Source organism: Alligator sinensis, unplaced genomic scaffold (genome assembly GCF_000455745.1).
Source record: "Alligator sinensis unplaced genomic scaffold, ASM45574v1 scaffold895_3, whole genome shotgun sequence".
In the NCBI taxonomy this organism is placed as follows: Eukaryota; Metazoa; Chordata; order Crocodylia; family Alligatoridae; genus Alligator; species Alligator sinensis.
Genome location: NW_005842210.1, coordinates 487537 through 496000, shown reverse-complemented (window position 1 = coordinate 496000; position 8464 = coordinate 487537). Strand labels below are relative to the sequence as shown.

General features: G+C 40.7%; 1 protein-coding gene across 3 annotated transcripts in view; it reads right to left on the bottom strand.

Annotated features, from left to right (window-relative positions):
* The window catches only part of TAF2 (TATA-box binding protein associated factor 2), a 90455-nt gene that overhangs the window by 1827 nt on the left and 80164 nt on the right, over window positions 1-8464 (bottom strand). The gene's annotated exons all lie outside the window — the stretch shown is intronic.

The following is an 8464-nucleotide window of genomic DNA, read 5'->3' as shown; positions in this document are numbered from 1 at the left end:
GTGTGTGGTACGCGGGGCGGGGGGGGGGGGGGGGGGGGGGGGGGGGCACTTTTAATTAAAACAGCTCTGAGAGCCACTATAATTAAGTAAGCACCATGCATCAATGTCCCATGCTTCAAAATGGCCGTAGGGGTGCTTTACCTAAAGCTTGTTTGACGAGTTTTAAATAAAGCACCCCACCACAATGGAAGCTATTACCACAATGGAAGTTAGTACCACTCCAGCAGACTTGAGTCTGCTTTGACGTGCTGTCATTAAAGCGTGTCAGAGCAGCTTCTTGCTCATGTATAGGCACCCTTTGGTTTTCTGGTATTCCCAGATAAGCCCCTAAGCCTTATTTTAGTTTCTACGCTAGTGCCTTAATTTTTAGAAGTGTACTTCAGAAATGCTAATCCCTGCAATGAATGGTACAATTGTTTTCCAGATGACTAGTGAACATGTATAGAAAGAACTGTAAATCATACTAAAACAGACTCGATTTGAAGCAGTTTAGAAGCCTAATATTCTGTATGAAATAAACAACTTGACTGCTTATGAGAATTTTTTTGATACTATGTTAAATAATGGACAGAAATAATAAGAGGAAAGAGTTTTGTTAATTATCAAGGAATAAACTATAGCAATACACAAATCTTTTCAGGCTAAAGAGAAAAAATGAGTTACCTGATTCTTTCAAAATAAATGGTGCATCATACAAGCACTTTTTAAAATTTATTAAAAAACACATTCAAAAGGTTGCAGAAACACATTTCAATGAGACAGCTATAGCACAGAGTACACATTAACTTTACGTATCAGGATTTCACATTTTTAATTAATACATAAATTAGCGGAGATGGGCTATTTTTACCAGCAAGTTGGCTGTAGAATTGTTTCAACCAAGTAAGACTGACAAGTACTTATGGAAATGTTGAAATACTTCATTTCTTAGTCATTCATCCTAATAACCAGGGAAATGAATGTCTAGGGTCACAAAACGATTCACACACGATCAAACACCTGTCCAAATTTCTCCTCTGCATGGGCAGATTTAAATGTTTACTACCTCCAAGGAATGTCCTAAAGATCACAGATTGGAGGGTTCTCTGGTGAGCTGCTCTCACTTTTTAAAATTTGTTTCAGCTTGCATGCACTAGTTACATACCCATTGATCCAAATCTCTGAATTATACAGTGGATTTGAACTATGATGACCTGTGTTTCTCTGCAGAGCAACCTAACCACTTCATTACCAAGTCTGAATCTTGATTTGCACCCTCTCAAGTAGGGAAGGCAATATAACCTGCTTCTCTGATCTCCTGAGTGAGTTACTTCTAGTATGGAACTAGTAGGTAACAGGTGTTGCAAATGTAGCCCTTCATTTCTTTGGCTCCAAAAAACATTTTTATGATGTATTTTTGGTCAAATGACAATTAGTACTTTTTTATATTTCAATGACATTTAAAAAAAAATCTTTATTTTGAGTAGATTCTCCCCAATTTTATTTTATTTTATGCATTTTTATTTTGGTTCAGTTCGGGTTTTTTTAAGGAATCAATTATTTGAGCAGCCTTAGTAGTGAGGCCTCTAAGCAGATATATGCCCATTCATCAAGACTGCAGTAAATTTTGAAATACTTTTTTCCATATCAGCAGCATTTTACAAAATTGCAAGTTTGCCTTTCTTGCACAGCATGATTTCTCTGTACCCTGCTGTACAGGGAAAACTATCAGGCAATGCCCCTCCTGGTAATCTTGGGCGCCTATACACATGCAGTGAGGCAGCTCCGAAGCGCTGTAATTACAGCGCGTTGAAGAAGACTTGATTATTCGAGTCCGCTGGAGTGAGGCAATTACCACACTCCAGCAGATTCCAGCATCATGTGCATCAGCGTCCCCACACTGAAAAGTAGCGGCAGGGGTGCTTTAACTAAAGCTTGTTCGACAAGCATTACTTAGAGCACCCCTGCCGACATTTTTCAGTGCGGGGACACCGATATGCATGATGCTTTTGGAGCTGCTGTAATTAAAACCCCCCCAACACTCCCAGAGCACATCTATAAATGCCCCCAATTTCTCAGAAGTCAAAAGATTTCAGGAAATAACTTTGGTTGAAAGGTGAAAAACTTCAGAAGCTCAACCTGCTTCACATCCAAGAGAAAATTAAGGAGTCTATTTGGTCATCTGTATGTACATACAAGGGAAGAAGATTTCAGATAGTAAAGGCTACCTAATGGAGCTGAAAAAGACACAATCCAATATATGGAAACCGGAGCTAGAAATTCAGGAAAGAAAAAAGCCACACATTCTTAATACCAATGGTAATTAACCACTGGAACAACTTACCAAAAGACATGCTGGGCTCTCCATTGTCTTTAGTCTTAACATCAATATTTATGTCTTTCTAAAAACATGTCTCACTAAACCACAAGATGTGAACATGATGCAGGAATTACCGGATGAAATTTTATTACTTATATTATCCAGAAAAATCAGACTAGATGATCATAATGTTCCTATCTATACTTAAATTCTATTAACATTTTACAAACTTCAATCCTGTATTTGCCAGACTACATGGATTTGTTATGTTACTATATGTAAATAGGTACCATGAGAATTCAAACGTCTTTAATTTGTTATTATATGAACTCAACATATTATGATATATACATGATGAGCACAAGCATAGACTAAAAGCATTTACTGCTGGCCTTAATGAAGCATCAGGCACATCCCTTGGCAATCTACCCTTGATAGATTTAGTGCGCATCCCAAAAAAAACGAGCATGATGTGCACAGCAAAAATGTAAGAGACTGAATTATTACTATATTTGTAACTGCTCGATTTCTAATTTTATTTCTCTCAAATAATTTCCCTCTAAATCTCTACCACTTCCTGAATCCATTTCTGTAAAACCTACATAATTTCTAAGCATTTTACCAGAAGATTGTTCCTTCCTCAAACTAAAAACATTTTGAAGTAACTGTTATAATATGAAACTCAGTTCAATGAAAAACACACATCCAAACACAGGCCATTAGATCAGTGGTGATAGGTGGAAGTTGCACCTTAAATAAGAGAACCAGGTATTTTATAAAACACTGCACTGACAAAACGTAACACCCATATTAAAAGTGATTTATTGTCACAACCCATTTTAGTAACACAAACACTAGAAGAAAGAGGGTACAATATGTAACCACATATTTCAAATGCTCCCAAGACAAGCTTCAGCTCTGAGATCCTGAAGGAAAGGGATTTCCAGACCATGTTTTTGTCTAATAACTTACGTTACATTTCAGGACAGATGCCAGAACATATTTCATAGTCTCCCAAATGTGGGAAATGAACACAGTAACCACCCAAAAGTGATGGCAAAAGTCCCTGAATGACATTAGTGTTCTACCATTAGGGGCATATGAAAGATTAGCTAAGCAGAGCACGGTAAGTCTGTCACTTATTCTCTAGTCTCATTTTGTTATTTAAAAATATTAAGTCTTAATGTTACGATGGGTGGAATAAATCCATACAAAGTGTTAGGCCTGTATCACCAATGCAAAAGATATATGAGTTTCCAGGGAGCTAGTAAAAATAATTCTGAAGTGTGCTCCAAGTTTTTCAATGTGTAATAGCTCAGATGGTGATGATAATGTTAAACATGTTGACATTTTAAAGTATCACTACTCACAGTACATAAGAAGAGAGGAAGCATTGTTAGAACGATCTGCATCAGCATTCCCAAGATACGTGCATTTTGGGTGTATCCCTGGTGCAGGGCCATGGAGAAGAAAGGCAGGTGGCATTAATGTCTAGCCAAAATGTATACATGACATGGCCCCAAATGTAATTATCAGCAGACAGGTGGGAACAAATGTTTTTGTTTGAAAAGGGGCACCTTTTTCATTGTTCAGGATATGATGAGATCACGGGCTGCCAATTGGATGCACATGTCCCATGAGCCCCAGTAGCTGCCAGTCCTACTGTGGGAGAGCAGCACACTACCAGTGCAATCCAGGGGCCAGGAGGACTGCTTACCACCAGGCTGCCTGGGGCACAGGGGATCACATGGACCTGGTTCAGCAAGGGGACTGACCCCACAGTGTACTGCCTGGGACCTACATACCACCACTGCACAGCCCCTGGACACGTGGAAGCTGGGCAGCTGTGAGATAAAGTAATCCTATCATCTAACACCTTTGTTCATTTTTCAGTGTTAGATTTCAAATATCCAGCATTGCTATTTTACTTCTAAAGTTGATACCAATTTCTGAAGGGCATAACCAACAGAGTCTAACCAGCAAACTCAATTAGGAAATATGACTGCTATACACATGAGAGCAGAAATGCATTGACACGTTATATCCTGTGATAAAAGGAAGGCAATCATTAGTGTAACTGGGGCTGCAAGTGGGGCACCTGCCCCAGGCACCAAGTCAGTGGGTTCACAGAATGGCAGCACCCCCAGGGAGTCTGTGCTGCTGTCACCAAATGCACAGACACTATGCTGCTGCTGTAGTAGCAATGACCAGGACAGATAGATAATGCCATGGTAGCAGCATTCAAGGACTTTCTTTGAGTCCCCAAAGGAGGGAAGACTCTTGCCTCCTGCCCACTTCTTCCCACACCCTACCCCCACTCAACCAGTACTCCTAAACCTCTAAGGCAAACCGTGCTAGTTAAGCCTCTGAAACCAATGAAGAAAAAAAACTAGATTAGGTAATAATATTTTCATATGCTTCTTATATACTTTCAATACTGAGCCAGTTGGTTTCTCAGCCACTGAATCAAACAACATTCACTGCCTTCATACAGCTACTTGACTGCCATTTTATACTTTTTCAAACCATAACAACTCCCCAAAAGATACTATATTTGATACTGTCAAACAGTGCTTTGAAGCTGACACAAACATCAAATGCACTTGTGCTGGGGACAGCATTACAAAAAGTCATCCAACCTACTGAATTAAGATACCTGTAAAATGGACCTCATTATGGTAATAAAAAGAATACTGGTAGTTCAAGTACCACAACCCCCCCCTAGAGAAAGATCAATATTTCATAAACAATTCCTTTTTTGTCTCCAGGATTCTCAGTGACTGACATTTACTGAAGGCACACATTAGTGATGAAGCAATTTAGCTGAGAAGGGCCAATTCTTTCAAAGGCCACCACTATCACTCCTATAACGACTGGAGGAGGACTGCTGCAGAGACAGCATGTTCCTTCTGTGCACAAGACATAATAGCACAATACAATAAATACGGGGTGAGCCCAGTAGTTTTCTTCTAAAGTGGTTACTAACATTCCTTGAAACAGAATACATGTCAACTTGATTATCCATTTTGCATCTTCCTCTGTTTTGGATGTGCAGTTCCAATATAATGATTGTTTTTTCTGTGTTCCAAATAGTTGGATAGGTGTTTAGAATTAGATGGGATTTCAATAATCATGGAACAGACTAGAAATTTGTAAAACACCTAAGTCAGCCCACTGGAATGCTACAAAGAAGGTAGATATGATAGGAGAGAAATAGCATTTATAAAAATATAGATCCTACACATTAACTTCATTTTTAAATATATATTTAAAATTATTATTTGATTTTAATTTTACCTTGATAAGCTTTAAAGTAACCTGTTTTTTGCCAAAATTAAAACTCTCATTTGTGAGACTACGATAATATCTAGTCGTAAGTTGCCAGACTGGTTTAATATCCCTGAAGAATGAATATTGAGTGGCTACTAGGTGCCATGGTCTTAATTTATCCGTTCACTGATCCCTATTTTTCTTTTACTTTGCACAAAACCTTTGAGGATCAGTAAAATGTCACCTCTAGACCTTTACATTCAGACAAAGCTATGTCAGCTTTCTTGAAAGTGCTCCGAGTTTCTGATATCTTATCGAGTCTGTGGCAAAACATCCAATACTTATGAAACCGTTTGCTTACAGAGCACTGTTCCAAGTCGACACTCGCTTACAGTGACCTATTCCACATCTGATTTTCTGAACGCCTACAGGACAGCACCAAGCTCCCAAACCGGAAGAATTAAAAGTTAGGCTGAAAAGCTTTTCCTTTCAGGCCACAGATATGCCTGAGGAAACCATGATGTTTCAAACACCTTAAGATCAGTCACAGCTGGGAAGGAAAGTCAAGGCATCAACATACAGCTATGCTGGCCTTTGATCTATTTCTTCTTGCACTAAAACAAAACCTGCTAGTGCACCAGTATCACCTCCTGAACTCGAGTTCCAGTTCCTAATTCATAGAAGTCCACAAGACTACAAGGTCTCAAACCTCCCAATGATTGTAAGTATATTTCCTTTCTCCATTTCTTTTTTGCTTTATATTTAGTTGAGACAACTTGGTCTCTTTAATTTTAAGCTGTGTGCATACGTTTATAGGAGCACCAATGTTATCCACCAAAAGATTCCCCAAACGTAACCAGCCATAAAACAAAGTCTGAGAAATTCGCATTCAGGTGTATTTCTGATTTTGTAAAGAAAGGATTAGTTACCCCACAAGAAATTAAATCAAAGGAGGACATTTTTTAACTGACTCAGAGTTTGAGATGCACAAATGAAACATTTAATTTCAGTATGCAAATATTTTATTAAGTTCTGGATATGACTTACTTGGGAAAATTCTTTATTTGGGGTTTTAACTAAATAACCTCCTAAGAGTCCCTGTTCTAATATTACCAGCACTATGTAGTATTAAACTGGTAATTTAATTTGGTCATTTATTCTCAGTTCAATATCAATTTTAACCTATCAATTTGACTTTGATCATAGAACATTAAGGAAGAGCGTAGTCCAATCCCCTGCTCAAAGCAGGACCATCCCCAACCAGACCACCCCAGCCAAAGCTTTGTCTAGCCAGGTCTTAAAAGCTTCCAAGGATGGAGCTTCCACCACCTCTCTGGGTAGCCTATTCCAGTGTTTTACTGCCCTTCTAGTGAGAAAAGTATTCCTAATATCTAACCTAAACTTCCCTTGCTGCAGCTTGAACCCATTGCCCATTGTTCTGTCATCTACCACCAATGAGAACAGTCTAGCTCCATCCTCTTTCGCACCCCCACTTAAGATAGCTGAAGGCTGCTATTAAATCCCCTCTGAATCTCCTCTGCTCTAGACTAAATAAGCCCAATTCCCTCAGTCTTTCCTCATAAATCATGTCCCCCACCACCCCCTCACCATTTTACTGCCCTCCTCTGGACTCTCTCCAGTTTGTCCACATCCTTTCTGCAGTGGGGATCCCAAAACTGAACACAGTACTGCAGATGTGGCCTCATCAATGCTAAACAGAGGGGAGTAATCACTTCCCTTTACCTGCTAGCAACACTCCTGCAAATGCAGCCCAGTAAGCCATTAGCATGCTTTACAATAAGGGCACACTGCTGGCTCATATTCAGCTTGTTGTCCTCTGTAACCCCCAGGTACTTTTCTGCAGAGCTGCTGCCCAGCCAGTCAGCCCCCAGCCTGAACTGGTGCATAGGACTGTTCCATCTTAAATGCAGGACTTTGCACTTGTCCTTGTTGAACCTCATGAGATTCCTTTTGTCCTAATCCTCTAATTTGTCTAGGTCACTGAATCCTAGCCCTACCCTTCAGCGTATCTACTACTCTTTCCAGGTTGCTGAGGGTGCACTCTATGCCATGTTCCAGGTCACTGATGAAGGCAATGAACAAAACCGGCCCCAGGGGCACTCCACTTGATACTGGCTGCCAGCTAGACATCGAGTCATTGATTACTACTCTCTGAGCCCAATGCTCCAGCCAGTTTTCTATCCACCTTACAGTTCATTCATCCAGCCTGTACTTCCTTAGCTTGCCTACAAGAACGTTGTGGGAGACCATATCAAAAGCTTTGCTAAAAATCAAGGTATGTCACATCCACTGGTCTCGCCACATCCACAGACCCAGTCACCTCATCATAAAAGGCAATCAGGTTGGTTACGCGTGACTTGCCCTTGGTGAATCCATGCTGACTGCTCCTAATCATCACCTTCTCCTCCAAGTGCTTAGAAATGGATTCCTTGAGGAACTGCTCCATGATTTTTCTAAGGACTGAGGTGAGGCTGACTGGTCTGTAGTTCCCTGGATCCTCCTTTTTCCCTTTCTTAAATGTGGGCACTATGCTTGCCCTTTTTCAATCATCCAGGACCTCTCCTGATCACCATGAGTTTTCAAAGATGATGGCCAGTGGTTCTGCAATCTCATCAGACAATTCCCTCAGCACCCTCAGGTGCATCCTGTCTGGCCCTACGGACTTGCATATGTCGAGATTTTCTAAATCAGGGGTCGGCAACCCCTGGCATGCGTGCTGAGCATGGCACACGAGGCCATTTTGCTTGGCACGCCGTGGCCAGCCCCAGCTCCGGGTAGCTACTGCCAGCGACGGAGCCCGGGCTGCTCCCAGCAGGGCTTGCAGCGTCCCAGCTGCCTGCTTGGAGCAGCCTGGGATCCCGGCTGGCAGCAGCC